We start from the raw sequence: 15,815 nt of genomic DNA, 5'->3' as shown, positions 1-15,815 counted from the left end.
GATTCTGACATCAGTGGGCACCAGGCTTTCACGTAGTACACGGATATATAGCCAGGTAAAATAATCATACACTTTAGATAGTAAATAAATCTCAATAAAGTTTAAAACTTAGAGCAAACATCTGCTTCTGGAGGAAATGAAATGTGCATGCTTTTCCTTGATTCTCTCTGTGCTCAATTAAAGTCTTTGGAAATTACATAAGACAAACATAAGAAAAGTGTGAAAGGTAGAGAAAGAAGATTGGCCATTTAGAGATATAAGGATATAAGGAATAAGATTTAGGATATAAGGAATGACAGACGAGTGAGTTTTCATGATTCTTCTAGGAACATAAGTATATATGCTTTGAAATCACACTGTAGAAAACAAGTTGATCAATTAGAAAGATCCATTAAGTCAGACAACAGAAATCTCTACTGAAGCCTCCTTTCTTTGGCCAAAATATACAGAAAAGAGCAACTAGCAATACAGAAAACGTTCAGTAAAGCTTCCAGACACATAGGAATAATTGTGCTATCCCTCCATTTGTGCTAGTAAAAGCCCAGTGGGGAGCTATATTTACCCCTTCATCAGGCTCCAGGTTTTAGATACTAGTCTAGAAGGTGTTGCAACTCTAACATCCTCTGTCAGTGTGCTGCCAAAAAACTTAGCAGGAATACAGTACTACCTGCCTGGTGGTAATGACACCCCATTGCCTAAGGTGGTAAGGTGGCAATGGAAGTCATTTAGGGACCCAGGAGCCTTAGCAATACCTGGCAGTAAAAAGACACTACCCCAGCTCTGTGTTGGGATGATATCCATGAGAGCTAGTGTATCACAGGGCTTAACCATTGTCCCAGTGAACCAGAGGCTATACATGTCAGTGAGGATACACCAAGAGCCAAGCCGCACTACCTATCCCCAGACAGGATCACATGACTGGAGGCCTACACGTAATTCAAGCTTTATCAGTGAATAATTAGAAGATTCTTCCTAAGGTGTTAGGTAGAAAACCTCATTCTGCCATCATTTGCCTAAGATGAGCTATGAAACCTTTTTCTTTCCACGGTGTTGTCAGAAAAAGACTGTATAAGAATGTAGATGAGATCCGTATTCTCTTGACATATTATTCCAAGTTTATTCATCAGATCATGAACTAGGAAGATCTACAAATGAATGAAAATAAAATTGTGGCTATTAACACCAAGGGAAGGAACAAATGTGCTGAGTTCTCTTGAAAATGACTTTAAAATAGTATTATAAAGTTGTTTCTGTTATTTTAAGATGGTTTACAAGTGAGTAATTAGGAACAGTCACAAAGGAGAAAATGAAAGGCCCAGGCAAAAAGAAATGGAATATTTGTGCCACAACTGAGAAATTCAAATACTGTACATTTAATACTAATTTCCATCGAAGATGAATTCAAACAGAACGCTGAAGGTAGTGACTTACACTTAGAATTCCAGAACTAGGGAGGCTTAGGGAGGAGGATTTCAAGGTCTACTCCAGGCTGGCCCACGTAGTAGAAAACAGGAAAGGAGAGGAGGAAGAAGGATGGAAGACTGAAAGATCTGAATAAACTGTAGACCATACCTAACACAGATATTTGGAGACCATTCTATCCGGCTGTACCATACAATACATCCTCCAAGTTCACACCAATCTTTTTCCAGGTTCTATGACATGTTGCTTAAGTCATACAATGAACCTCACTAAATTTCAGACTAGAATAATGACAGGCTTCATGTGTGATCACAATGGATCGAATCTGAAAATTTCACATGTATGTATATGCCATGTAACACATGCTTGAATGACAGGCTACTTACACAGGAACTTCTCTCTTTTCAAGTATACAGAATCTAACTATACCTCAAGGAAAAGCTATACCATTTGGGAAATACAAAAATTAGCAGAAAGACTTTACAAAGATTAAACAGAGAATAGAAAATAAAAATTGTTAAAAATAGCTACATCTAAGTGATGGCTTTTTGAAAAGATAGAGAAAACTGACCTTTAGCTAGCCTAAGAAAACAAACGCGATTGAATAATCAAATTCAGAAGTGACATATGAAAATTTATTACTGCCCCAACAGAAATAAAAAGATCACAGAAGACTCTGAGGTTATAAACCAATAAACAACCTAAAAATAGATACATTATTAGAAACATACAAACCAGCAAGTAAACAATGAAGAAATATAAAATTTTAATAAAATAGTAATTAGCATGTAGCTTGTAGCATGTAGCTTGAATCAATAAAAGAAGAAACGAAACTTGTCAGATCTGAAACAAATGAATTTCAGCAAAAAGCTATTCAATGCCAGTCCTTCTTAAATACTTCCAATAGATTAAAAAAGGGAATACTTTCAAATGCAGTTTATGAAGCATTTCTCTGATACTAAAGCTAGCCTATGCAAAAGAAAATTACAGAGCAGAATTCCTGGTGACTATAAACACAAAACTCCTCTGCAAAATTAATAAACAAAAAGCAACAAGTTAAAGCGATCATATACCATGACCAAATAAATCTCATTCCCGGAATTTAAATGTAGCTTAATACATAAAAGTCAATAAATATGGTGCACTACCTCAGCAAATCAATAGATACAAATCTCATGATCGTCTCTTTAGATGGTGCTTGATTGACCAACAACACTCAGTCACAATAAAATATATTTATCAATGAAGAGCATAGGAAGTTATCTTAACATAGTAAGTGATAGGAATGAATAGACCAATCAATTATCCTACTCAAGGCTGACAAACCGTATATGCTTGTTCTTGAACTGAAGACCTAATACATTTAAGATGTCTATAACACCTCAAATGATCTATAGACTGAATGTGTTCTTTCTCATACTCAAAATGACATTTTCAGGGGAAGAAATCTCTCACATGTCTTGTTGTTGTTTTGTTTTGTTTGTTTGTTGGTTTGTTTTTTTTTCAGGGTTGGGGTTAGGGGAAGCCTCAGATTGAATGCAGAGCATTGGGGATGTGACAAGTGTACTCTGCCACTGCAGTGCATCCGTATCTACTTGCCTGACTCCTATCAAGGAATCTTAAGACTCACATGGACAAAAACCAGGAACTCAACTTGAATGAAAGTACAAAACCGAAAGCATCAATATCTGATTTCAAGATATATTAGAAAGCTGCACAGATCCTACCATAAAGACAGATATATAGACCAAGAGAACAATCATATAAACCCAGACACCAAACTACATGTATATACTTGGCTGTTTCGAGAAGACTATCAAGAATTCACTGATGGGGATTGATCTGGTGCTGGTATGTATTCGAATGCTAAATTCTTTACCACAAGATCTGGTTGCTTCCCTCCCCCAGACAAATAAATTCCTACATAAACCACTCTTTGTTGTGTAAACCTTGCTCCTAAATTTAAAGTTATTGGTTAAATAAAAGTGGCTTACAGACAATTATTGGAGAGAATAGAGTTCGGCCAAGTTTCAGTTACTAGGGAGGGGTTTTCACTGGTAGGGACCAGCAGGGTAGAATGTGGGGGAGGAGAAAGCAGAAGAGAGGAGGAGTCCCCCATGAGGCCTCATGGACCATGCATACAAGGCCAGGAGAGGTAGATCCCGAGGACAGGCCAATAAAACAGAAATAAGCCAGTAGAGATTCAAACAGCATTTACCTGGGGAACATAGCTGGGGGATCAACAGTCTAGTGTATAGAAAAATAGATTAGAGGCAATTCGCCCAGTAATTGTGGTAAAGCTGATTAAAAATCCCATAGAATTCTGCCTCGATCATTGGAGTGGGAATACTGGCACTGTCGTATTAATATCTAATAAAATTATTAAATACCATTTACAGTTCACAATGGGAAGAGAACACTTACAACAAACTTTCTTGGGAAACTTGATGTTCACATACAGAAAATGGAATTAGACTCACATTATACATAAAAAAAATTGAATACTTGATGGAAGGTTTAAAAGTAGGACATGACATAGTACAATAAAAAGAGCATATAGCCAAATATCTTCATGGTGGTGAATTTTTACACTGATTTCATGGATCCCACTATGGGTGTAAATAATTACAATACAAAATAAACACCTGAGATTATTTCCAATTAAGATGCTTCTGCACAGCAAACACTTCACACGTGAGAAGTCCAACCAGCTGAGTGAGAACCATGTTTGCAAGCCATACACATAAGTAAGGGATTTCTGAAATATATAAAGGACTACAATAAATTAGCTATAAATAAAAACTTCATTTTAAAAATTAGCTAAAGATTCGAATAGATGCCTCTTAAATGGAAACACACAGTTTGAACAATATTTGAACAAAATGTTTATATCACCCATCATCAGATAAATATAAATTATCACAACAAAATATTGAATTGTATCTGTATTACTATACATACATACATATATATATGTATTACTATACATATATAGAATTCCACTTCTATGATGTGTATAGAACAGTAAAATCCTCTCACAATAGAGCTAAGTTTCATTTTTCAGGTCTATGTAGAGGTGGAAGGAGGGAACCAACTCAATAAATCAGACCTCTGATCTCCACTTGTGTGTGTGTGTGTGTGTGTGTGTGTGTGATAACTGAATACATAACAACCAAAATATGCATTTAAGAGAAACATTTTATTTGTAAAAATAAGAGTGCTTACATTAATGTCACCTTCTCTAGATAAAGAAACATTAATAAATACTGAGAAGTAAAATTTTCAGTGATGATATAGTGATTTATCCAGAAAATACCATAGCCCAAAAAGTTTGTAGCAATCCACAGAACTATAGTTTTTGAAGACAGTCATTAGAGCAGAAAATAGAAAGACCAGTTTGAAGCTACAACTGGAGGCTTTAAGATTTTTATTTCCCCAAACTGTTGTGACAGAAACTAGAAAGTCAGTAAAAGAACAGGACAAGATCATTAACAGTGAAAATGAATATTCCTATTCTAGGACCCACAGAACACATGGTAGAGAGTATCATGGGCCATATAGCAAAACCCTCCAAATACATAGACTGTATTTTCTATGATGCAATACACCTAAAAATCGATAACAAAAAGATGGAGAAAAGAAAGACACATTTCTAAATAAACCTAGGCAATATGTGGTGTGTGTGTGTGTGTGTGTGTGTGTGTGTGTGTGTGTGAGAAACTGAATGAACACAAAACACAGGATCTAAAGTGCGTGTACTGTTTCTGCAGTTCTGTTGAAGGGATTTCACAGTGCTGAATACTTTTATTAGAACTGAGAAAAGATGTAAAGGAGAAAAACCAGAAATCCAAAATACATGAGTATGAGTTCAGATTAACGTAAGTATTCTTACTCTCCTATTGCAATCTAAAGGATTCTTTGCTCAAAGCCAAACTCAGTTGCATTTATTGCTATCTCCTTGACCATCTTAAACTGTGAGTCAAGTATCTGCTCAATTACACACATCTTGTTCATTCGCCTAAGATCTGTCTGAAATGGGGTAATACTGGTACATTAACCTGAAGCTTTCTATGCTGCTCATCCCTCAGATTGAAGATAAGAGTGATTTTTCCCCAAAGCTTTCCAAAACAGCAAGTCTTGGGGGCATATGAAGCTATGATGAGAACTCAGGATGTCCTCACCCAAGCAGGAGTCATTATGACAAGTCCCCACAAGGCAGTAATCATCTTACGATGAGCAGCAAATTGCCCCCTCAAGCAATCAAACTTTCTCTGGAGTCAGCTGTCCTACCATAGACAGATCTGAGACAAGGATAGAAAATCACAGCTCCATTAGGACTGCTGGAGAATGCAGCTATGCGAACCCCTTCCTCTCCTTCACCCTTAATTCTTCCATACATACTCCTAAAGCTCACCCTGGTGTCCAGGGGACAGGGCTTAAGATGCTAGTCCCTTGTTTATGTTCTGGCTGAACAATATATCTTCCCTTGATTCATAATCACTCCATGTTTTTAATTGGCAGAGACTGGCCTGATAACATTCCCAGGAGGTCAGGTCCCGGCTCTGTGAATCTGGTAGCACTATAAATTGTTACAAAGAAGTACCTACAATATAGCAGTTACGGGACTGGAGCAAAGCAGAACAACCTATTATAAACCGCAGCCCTGATGTTCATCTGGTACACATTTCTAATCAAACTTCCACTCTATTCTTGACACATATATTTTCTTATTTAGCTTCTTAGCTTTCTTTTTTCTTTGAAAACTGGAAGACTAATAAAAACATAGTAGGGTCAGACACTGTAGGATGTGGAAATCACAATTTTTATATATCAAAATATGGAACAATGATTCTTAAAGCATGTTTTGAATCATACTATTATATTATCTGTATTCTATTCATCTTATATCTGTTTTTCTATCTGTCTATAATCTATCAACTACATATTCATCTATAATCTGTCTATCTATCTATCTATCTATCTATCTATCTATCTATCTATCTATGATATATCATTGGGGATTGATTCTAATGCTTAAAAATACTAAAAGAAAATTATTATTTTTTGCCTCTCATTTCCGGATGCCTCCTGTTGGAACATGGTCCAGGAGTGGAGTCCTGTGAGGAGAATTCTGAGTGCTTTGAGTGCTTATGAGAAAACTCCAAGAAATCAAGACAGGAATCTTGTGACCTCAATTTCTTCAAAAATACAAATTGTTCTCTGATTATGCTTTTGTGACTCACCTAAGGGCAGATAGGAGTGAGTTTCTTCTTTTGTTATTTGTTAAAACTGGCTATTATTGTTTGGTTACAAACCATGGTTTTCCCACCATATGTGGCTTGCCCTTGGAATTGTACATTTTAATTCATGCAACTTCTCTGAAGCCTCAGAGTATAAATTGTCTGATGCTCTGAATAAAGTTGACCGCGCAAAGCTTCAGTCTGTCTCATTTATCAGCTCCATTCTCTGAGGTCACACTGACTCTAGAGTGGTGATCAGCCACACATGGCAGCACCAGCATGGGGCTATTCTGGTAGTCAGGAGGCAAAAAAAGAAAATGGGGACAGGTTACGGAGCCTCAAGGCCCAAACCTAGAGATGTACTTCTGCCAGCAAAGCCCCACCTCCTAAAGGTTCCATAACCTTCCAAACAATGCCTCCAACTTAGAAGCAAGTATTTCAACATAAGAGCTTAGGTAGGACATTTTCTACTTAAAACAACACTGTTTATTCTGTTCTAGTCTATTCCATGTACCAGATAGCACATTATATGTTAAAGATAAATCAAATAGAGTTGTCACTAGTAAGTTCTCTGAAATTCAGAGATAGGACATTTCTTCCTTACCTAAGTAAGTTTTACAAAAAACTTCAATCTCACTAAGCAGACAAAAAGAAAAGGTGATTATTAGCCTTGGGCATTGCTATTCTAACATTTTAGAAGTCAGTAAAGAAGATTGGGGTGGGAGGTCACATGCTGGTAATCCTAACACCTTTAAGGTTCTTATGGAGGGTTGTAGATTTGGAGCCAGCCTGGGCTACAAAGTGAGACCGTGTTTTAAAAAAAAAAAATGAAGGAATGGCAATAGCTCTCAGCGGTAGAACACTTGCCTAGAATGCAGCAGGGTCTGAGTCTAATACCAAGTGATGGAAATACAAAGGAAACCATAGAGGACAATTCTCCAAATTCTTCTGGTAAACGTAGGGGCCTCCTACTTATACAGCTACTCTAAAATGCCATTTTTTTCCAGCAGAATTTTTAAATTTTTAATTTTTAACACTGATTTATTCTCTTTCTATGTTTCTGTCTCTTTATCTGTATCTCTGTCTTTGTCTCTGTCTCTCTCTGTCTCTCTCTCTCTCTCTCTCTCTCTCGCTCTGTGTGTGTGTGTGTTTGTGTGTGCCTGTGTGTGTGCCTATGTGTGTGTGTGCCTGTGTGTGCCTGTGCCTGTGTGTGTGTGTGTATGTGTGTGCCTGTGCCTGTGTGTGTGTGTGTGTGTGTGTCTGTATGTGCCTGTGTGTGTGTGTATGTGTGTGCCTGTGCCTCTGTGTGTGTGTGTGTGTGTGTGTGTGTGTGTGTGTGTGTGTGTGTTTGTTTTGTCTTCCTAGCCATGCTGGGACAAGATAAAGCTGACAGCCCTGACTCTGTCTTCCTCCTGAATACTTTGGCACTCGGAGAAAAAAATTACTCTAGAAGCTAGGAACTTTGAACTCCTCCATGTGTCCAGGCAAATGTTTCCATGTTATTTTATCTCATGGTGAAAGAACAACCAAGCACCCACAGAGAGAAAACTCAGACTATATCAGAGACTCTCTGATTCTGATTAGTACAGCAAGATACTAATCCTGCCCTGCGAGTAGCACTTCCTGACCCTATCACCCCATTCAACACTTTTCACTGCTCATTAATTTCCTTGTGTATTTGAAGGAGACTTTCAAGCCACAGCGAGCTCTCTCAAATGAGTATTTTAAACTTTCAACATGGAGCTTCCCGTAGTTTTAATGAGTCTTGGTGGGATTTACTATAGCAAGCTCTTTAGGGGCTTCATACTTGTTACTGATGCTCAGTACCTTTAAAGGGATTGTGTGTGGGCATTGAAAGTCAGATCTGCAGCTTTTAAGCCTTCAAGAAGCATTGGCTGGCTTTTTAAGCCTTAGAATCCTGAACAGTCTCCCTGTAATCAAAGAGCAAATTCTTAGGGATGTCACTTTTGATAGTGTTTTTGATAACTCTAGCAAATGTGGCCAACACTTAGTTCATACCTGTGAGAACATTAAAAGAACATTATTGCTACATCCCGCGATGAAATTTGAAGGTCAACTTTCACTTCCACATCCATTTTACATAAAGAAACTGAAACTTAGGCAGATTAAGCAATTTCCCAAGACTGTGCAGAAAGCAAGTGTAGAGATGCCAAAAAGGAGCAGTTGAGTTTAGAGCCCTTCCTTTTCACTGACTCCCAACTCCCTGGAAAGTCTTACCGGATTAATATATTATCAAGTAACCTACTGATTACATAGACCTTGGGGTATAAAATGCAGTGTAAAGTCACCAACAGAAAATGCTTCAAAACTCAAAGCTGCATTTTGAAAAAAAAAGAATACATTGTTACTCTTTGGATGGTAAAATAGTGTCAATGACAAAAGCTGTTAGCCACGTGTAACCAAAGGGTATCTCATTGTCTCTCAGACGTACCTGAAGCTTAAGACCCCCAAGCTTCAGAAAGCATAAGGACTACCAGGAGGCTTCTCAAATTTCCTAACCATGTTTCCTGGAGCCACTGAAGGTCCTGATGAATTCTGCAGACTTGAGAACACAATGTGAGTTTTGTAAAGGGGTCTAGAGTATGTGTTGGAGGCCATCCTCTGACCATTTTGAAAAATACAGATTTGAATTTCTTTTCATCTTCGACTCTTAAAACCACTCTTCGTTAACATGGAAAGCACTTCCTAAAGTACTTAATTAGAAAGTCTGGCAGGTTTTGTGTGAACAAACAACAAGTTCTGTTTTGTTAGAGACGGGGCCAAGAACAGACGCAACACCCAAACGCATATCCATCCTTGACTCTCATACCTATGTTGATCTGATACATGGAAGGAACTCTTACGGTGCTAGGTGCTAGGAAGAACATTTGACAGGAGAGACCATTTCTACAATTCAGGACAAGAAGAGTGTTTGGAAAAGTACAACCTTTCCGTGCTTTCACTCTCAAGTTACCCTGATGGTTAGTTAGGAAGTGACTAAGGCTTGGAGTGGCACTTTTAAGGGTAGTTAGATTGACAGCAGCTATAGCTGCCCTTAGGAGCAGTTGGAATGGTAATTCCCATAACTGGGCGTGGAGCTGCACCCTTCTTCCTTTAAGGGAGGAAATCTCACTTTACAGAGTAGGTCTAAACATGTCTCCGAAAACTTTTGCCGCTTGAATTTTGAGTTTCATTTTTTTTTTTAAACCTGAAAACTCATGATGGAACTTGGGCTTTTGCATTATTCTGAAGATGTGAACTCAGGTTAATATGTGGGGAAGTAGACTGTAATAAATCCTCAGAGGATCTAATACCCCCAGAATTCTCCCAACGTACCTAGAGTCCCCATTTCTGTTCTTTCAAATTGATTTCTAAACAGTAAATAGGCGGGCATCATTAGAGAAAATAGTTGAATGTTAGTATTTCCCCCCTTAAAAATAGTTATTAAGTACTTACCATAGTTTCTAAATAATGAGTAAGGTTTAATTTTAATCTTTCAAAGAGATCCCTATATTTCTCTTGGAAAGGTATTTTAAAGATTTCGGTGAACAGGTTAGGAAGGCTGCAGGGGGTTCTGAAATAGCATGCTAACTTCCAGCTGCATGGGCAATATTTCAGGAGCAGAAGCAGTTTATTTAAAAAAGCCAAATAGTGAAGAAGGTCATTTTAAACAAGCAAGTTTAACAAATATAATCTCAAGTAAGAAATGAATTCATATATAACAATTTGCTCATCTCAAAGATGTAAAATTTCTAAGATTTTCATGAATTGATCATATAACCACAGAATTTCTAAGGAAAGTCATTGACTTTTCTTAAACATATAGTTCTTATTACATATTGAAAAATGACTGTAAATATGTGTATATAAAAGCAGTTGTTTAATATTTTAAAAAAGAGTATTCAGGTCAAATCAAGTATTGGAAACACTGTTGTTTAATATTTAATAGCAAGGTATACAGGTCAAATCAAGTATTGGAAACACTGTTTAATATTTAATAGCAAGGTATACAGGTCAAATCAAGCCAGCTGACCGTCCCTCCCCTTACACATTTGACATCTGTGACGACGAAGTTGGAAATCTACCCTCCAAGTGACATGAACTGTACCCAATTATTGTGATATTGAAGATTATTCTTGTGATGTAGATATTTACTCATCTCTAGAGCTAAGACATTAAATGTTTATGAACAAATATATTCATTCCAAAATTGTCCCCTCTGCCACTATGATTAAGACAATTAAAATATTAAAAGACAATGACTTATCTTGCAGGATCCCTGAATAGCACTTTCTGCTTTGCTCATTTATTTCAGAACATACTCTTCTTGATTAATACGGTAGCACTTAAGGATATCCTTATTCTTTTGTGTAGCCAGCATCTGAAATACCCAAGTGAACAAGATGTCATGTGTGCTACATAAGGGAACTTTTAATCAGAAACATAAATGAAATGGGAGATCATCCTTGAAAATTAAGTAATAATATAAAAATTAAGTCCTCATATAATTAATCTGTAATTAAAGTAGCATGCCAAGATCCTATGCCAGACACAAGGATTTGTTTTCCATTTAAAATAATTGACCCAAGGCTGGAGAGATGGCTCAGTTGTTAAGGTCACTTTTTGCTCTTACAGGGGACATGGGTTCAATGCCTAATGGGTTCAATGCCTAATGCCCAAGTGTAGATTACAACTGTCAGTGACACCCTCTTCTGGTTTCCATGGGCAACACACACACACACACACACACACACACACACACACACACACACACACAAACACAAACACACTCAGGCAAAACACTAAAACACATAAATAAATGTAAATAATAAAAATAAAGTGAATTAAAACAAATGATCCATGTGGTGATGTAGTAATCCCTTTAAGTTGGAGAGTAATTGTTAGTCAAATTATAATTGTTGCATTACTATTTCTGAATACCTCTCTCTCTCTCTCTCTCTCTCTCTCTCTCTCTCTCTTTCTCTCTGTGTGTGTGTGTGTGTGTGTGTGTGTCTGTGTGTGTGGTTGTGTGTGGGGGGAGTGGTATATTTGGTTTGCTCTATTTAAATGATCTCACCAGAAGCCCAAGCCCAGGTTGGCCTTGAACTCACGATTTTCCCAGCTTCAGCTGCAAGTGTGTATCAATACACACTTACTTAGTTCGGGGGATTGAGCCTGAGGCTTACAATAGTTTGGGACAGGTTTCATCTTCATTTATGGATAAGGCTGATGACAGATGTTCATAAACGGTGTGTAGTGGGTTTTGGGTTTTCTTCTCTTTCCGTTTGAACATCTTTTAAACAGTAGTTCAAATAATTTTCAGGATCTCATTTAAAGTGCTCAAAGACTGGCAAATTGTAACTCTGGTATATAAGGTAACCTCTTCAAAAACTATGAGGAAAAGAAAATCCTCCTCAACCTGTATCAGTAAAGCAGCATGCACATCTGCTGGTAAGTTCTCCCTACTTTCTTGAGTGTGATGGATGCTTAGATCTCTCAGAATCCCCACTGTCAAATCCAGTGACCATCACCAACATAGTAATAATCTCTACCGTTATTTTTCTGAATTAGTTAAAGAGTTATTAAGAATTGTGGTTTGATAGTCTGGTTTCTATGTGCTTTTGGAAACTCCTTGGTATCAACCAAATTGGAAATTAAGTTACAACAGTACCACTAAGTTCTAAGTTGATTCTTTCTCATTATTACTGAGCTTAAACTGGTTAAAAATATAACCATTTGTAGACTAGAGAGGTGCTGTGTTTTAGTTCTTATTCTGTGTACAAAGTTAGTGATATTGATTTATATCAGGGTTCAGAGAGGAGGGGTTCCTCTAGAGTGGTTCTAATTCTTCTGTCTCTAAACAGGGAATGGGGCAGACACATAGACATTACCAAGCAAAGCAAGAGGATTTATTAAGCAAGAATTTGGTTCTGAGGGAAGAAGCTTTCTGGTGCAGGGTGAGAAGGTAGCAGCTCAAAGGGGTTGCATGAAGGACCAGAGTTTTTATGATACACAGCTCCAGCATTTTGGCTTTTTGTGCACATGCTCTGTCTGTTCCATTAGTTCTACATTCAACTCTGCTGTGTCCTTTCTCCTGTTAGCATCTTCAATGTCCACTCAGAGAGTATGAGGCAGAAATGCAAGCTGGTTTTACTGTGTCTGACATGGAGGGAGGAGGGAAGGGTGGAGGGAGTGAAGGGGATGGGTGTAAGGATGTGCAGGTGGGATGGATGGACACCCGATTTCTTTTTTGTCATTTGCTTTTTACATATGTTTTACATACGCTATTTTTCAAGGCTGGGCAAAGCCTTCTGGGCCTCACTCTGAACTCTATCCTCTGCTTCATTAATGTTGTAGAAAACAACCTCATGCGATAAGCCAAAAGTTACCTAATATTTGTCATAGTCTCTGGGTCTTTTTGTCATAAGGAGTGTTAAGTATTCCCTACAGCTACACTTCATCTACTGTCACCTATGTCCCTAGTTCTGCATCTCATCTCTATCAGCAAATACAATTAACGGGAAAAGCATAGTCACATACCACAACACACACACACACACACACACACACACACACACACACACACACACACACATATATATATATATATATATATATATATAACATAAAATAGTATTTTTTTTTCAATCCCTGCAGGAACCCAAGATTCTTCAAGGCGATCAAATCAAATTAGAATGATTCTAACACATTATTTTTATTTTCCTCCTTGTTGCCCTGACACAGAAAGTACTGGGTAATGTGCCAGGCTTTAAGGAAGAAAAATCTTCATTACACTGAAGTGACCCCCAAACACACTCATAAGCAAAGGGCAGAGTCATTTGAGAAAGCCCTGGATGAAGCAGTGGGAAATGCTGAGCATATTTTAACCCTTGATTTTACCCGGATTTAAGAATCTGTGTGAAGATGTGGGACGCATCTTCTTCTTCTTCTTTTTTTTTTTTTCGGAGCTGGGGACCAAACCCAGGGCCTTGCGCTTGCTAGGCAAGCGCTCTACCACTGAGCCAAACCCCCAACCCTAGGAACAACCTTCTGATGTGCTTCTAGGTAGAAAAGCTTCCATGTGTTTTTGCTTTGTGTTGGCTGTGCTCCTGGATGTCAGTTTTACCCAAATGAGGAGACTCCTAACAGTTCATTGTTTTCATTGATTCTTTTAAGTACTGAGGTAGTGTATTGCTGTGTAGGCCAGGTTGGTCTTCAACTCAACATCCTGCTGCCTCATTCTTCTAAGCGCTGGGATTATGGTTGTGTACTAATAATGCTCAGCTTCATGATTTTCCCCCCTGTGAAGCAAACCTGACTACACAGGCAGCAGCAAGACAGCATCAGCAACCGACGGCATCCATTGCTGCTGCCGGAGACACTAAGCATCCAGGAGAAAATTCCCATGTGGGAAATTTGCATTCTTCAAGATGGATATGAAAGGCTCCAGTATTTAAATGTGTAGTGGATGAGCTTGGAAATAGTGCTAACGATTAACTGTGCTTTTTAATAATGTAGTATTAGTAATTTGGACATCAGAATAACCCAGCAAACCAATACATTTCAGTATCTACATGTGACATTGTAAATATTTTAAAAGATGGTTTGTTTGTTTGTTTTTATTTATGAGATAGATAGTGCCTAGGCTGGCTTGAATTCATGATCTTTTTTCAAGCTTTAGACTCCTGGTTGGGGGTTCGGGGGGGGGGAGAGGGTGAAAGAGAGACAGAGAGAGAGGAAAGAGAGAGAGAGAGAGAGACAGAGACAGAGACAGAGAGACAGACAGAGAGAGACAGAGAGACAGAGAGACAGACAGAGAGACAGACAGACAGACAGAAAAAGTCAGAGAGAGAGAGACAGAGACAGACAGACAGAGACAGAGAAAGAAAGTCAGAGAGAGAGAGAGAGAGAGAGAGAGAGAGAGAGAGAGAAATGATAAATGTTCCTTTTCTTTGGATTTTTTTCTCCACTAGCAACTGCAACATTGAATTTTCAGAAAACTGACATACCTTTCCAATCCCACAGACAATAAATATCAAAGGTGTGATTTGAGTGTAAGGACTCCTGAATTATGGATCCCCTTTTGCCTATAGGGAACTTTAACTTCTAGTTTTAAACTGTGCTAGTATTTCCTTTCTTGCCTCTATGAGGAAGGGGGGAGCAGATGTGCACAGATGTAGAACCAAAGTTTGTCCTTGCCCACAGCTGGGGGACATGCAACTTTGTTTTATGGGTTATGAATTGCAAGGGAGAAACAACAAGTGTGTTTTTCTTTAATAAAGAAATCCAATTTTACTAGGTGTTCTGCTGCTTGAACTGTTAGCACAGGGATGGTTTCACACTGCTACACAACTGTTAGAGTAACTTTACTTGTGGGCATGTAGAGATTTAGAAATGGGAGCTATGAGGCCACTGGGGAGTTTACAGGTAGAGACTTGGCATCCCATGATTCTCTCCCACAGCTCAGTTTAATTTACATTATAAGTCAAGGCTAGAAGTTGAGTAATACTTTAAAATAGTAATTTATTGCTTCCCAGAACCTGAAAAGTCAGGAAGCTCAGGTCTGATTAAGTGAGCTGAAGTTGTGATCTGAAATCCAAGGCAATCTTTGCAACAGTTGATTGAATCTCTCAGGTGGAGTTCAAAGACTGAAGTCAAGAGAGTTGTGGGGGAAATGAGGAAGCCAGTGTCCCCAGAGTGGCGTGAAGTCAGTCACCAAAGTGATGCCTCTCAGAGGTGAAGTGGCTGAGTGTTTGGGTATGTTGGGGGAGGGGAGGGGGGGGTACTGGCTTTGCGGATCCGGCTCTGGGGTGGGGGTGGGGGGATGGGTCGGCTGACACTAGTAGTTGCAGTCAAACTCTGCAACCCTATTCCCGTCCCTCAACTCCACACCTGCCCGATGTGTTGCAAGCTTCACTCGAGGTTTATTCTACTTTTCTGTTTTTGTCTGACTTTTAACTATATTCCAAATTTATACTCGGACCTTATCCTGAACACATAACCCAGACATCAAGATGCGGCAGAACTCAAACGAAGTCCACATCAAGAGCACGTAGAGAAATAAAAGAAAGGAGAGGAGGGGGGTGGGGAAGAACAGAAAAGGAAGTAAAAGGCAAGTTAAGATTTTTACCAGATTTCAATTTTAGCCTTACT

This window comes from Rattus norvegicus, chromosome 7, assembly GCF_021556685.1.
Source record: "Rattus norvegicus strain SHRSP/BbbUtx chromosome 7, alternate assembly SHRSP_T2T, whole genome shotgun sequence".
Classification (NCBI taxonomy): domain Eukaryota; kingdom Metazoa; phylum Chordata; class Mammalia; order Rodentia; family Muridae; genus Rattus; species Rattus norvegicus.
This window is presented reverse-complemented; position numbering follows the sequence as displayed.